We start from the raw sequence: 1,525 nt of genomic DNA, 5'->3' as shown, positions 1-1,525 counted from the left end.
GAACACAAGGCCAGGTGCGCCCCATCCTCTCTCGTCGATGAAAATGAATGTGTTTTTCTCTGAAGTGTGCCGTTTATTCTGAGCTGCACTTCCTCTTCATACAGGCTCAGGGCCTCTTCAGCTTGAAATGAGGAAGGGAGAAGAGAGAGGAGGAAGAGAGAGAGAGAGAGGAGGAAGAGAGAGAGAGAGAGAGAGGAGGAAGAGAGAGAGAGAGGAGGAGAGAGAGAGAGGAGGAGAGAGAGAGAGAGGAAGAGAGAGAGAGAGAGAGAGAGAGAGGAGGAAGAGAGAGAGAGAGGATGAAGAGAGAGAGAGAGAGGAGGAAGAGAGAGAGAGAGAGAGAGGAGGAAGAGAGAGAGAGAGAAGGGGAGGAAGAGAGAGAGAGAGAAAGGAGGAAGAGAGAGAGAGAGAGAGAGGAGGAAGAGAGAGAGAGAGAGAGAGGAATGAAATGAGAAATTAGAAAAATATAATGTCAGAAAAAGTTACTTCCCTTAATTCAAACAGTTCTGTCAATTTTTTCCATGAGCGCCCTGACGATGAACATGTTCAACTCTTGGGGGGAGGAACGGAGAGCTCACAGTTTTTCGTTGCCTGACGCTGTCTGATGGACAGTGAGTGATGAGGGACAGGGAATGATGCAACACAACCGCAACACCACACCTATTTACAGTACTTGCACACATCTACACAAGCACACGCACGCACACACACGAAACACACACACACACACACACACAAATACACACAAATACATTTGTTTACTGTTGATTAGGCTTCACAGTAACCTGGACTACATATAACCCATATTGAATATAACCCGGACTTCAACTCCCAAGTCCCCTGAAGCCTCGTTCGGAACCATCGCACTTTTGTTTCTCAACTCAAGGCTGACCCTGTTGAAGTGGCCTTTCCTCCATAATATGGGGTCACACAGGACACCCCAGAGGTCATTTTTTAAGTTTGCAATACCACAACTCCCGCTGCCAGAGATGGATGTCATTACTGTCACTGCATCATAGATTGATAGGGGACTGTCACCAGGCCCGGACAGGAGAACATAGTATATGAGAGTCAAAGGGCATCAAATCAAGCTCCTCCTGCAGCTTCAATTAAATAATAAAAACATATCATTACAAACATCAAATTTAAACAACGACAAATTATCAGTATATTGTCAATCAAATAATGAGATTGGACTACATATAGCTAGCACCTTAATTCACTTTGACTGACTATGCAAACAACATTTCAACATGGGACTGGAGGTAATGTATACTGTAAGCTTCGACCTACAGTATTACATCCAATTGTTCAGAGAATACAGATAGAAGGTTCTGGATGTGTGTGTTAGTTCCTTTCTTAGCCAGTAGGTGGCAGAATGGCTCCCCTAGTTTATCTTTGCTTATCACAGGCAATATTCTGCTTAGATTTTCAGATGATCATATTAAACAACCTCATATAAAGTGTACGGCAGCTAAACTGCATAATTCTTACTCGTATGAATGATAAAATGCACACTATGTTTTCC

This window comes from Borostomias antarcticus (genome assembly GCF_949987555.1).
Source record: "Borostomias antarcticus genome assembly, chromosome: 37".
Lineage (NCBI taxonomy): Eukaryota > Metazoa > Chordata > Actinopteri > Stomiiformes > Stomiidae > Borostomias > Borostomias antarcticus.
This window is presented reverse-complemented; position numbering follows the sequence as displayed.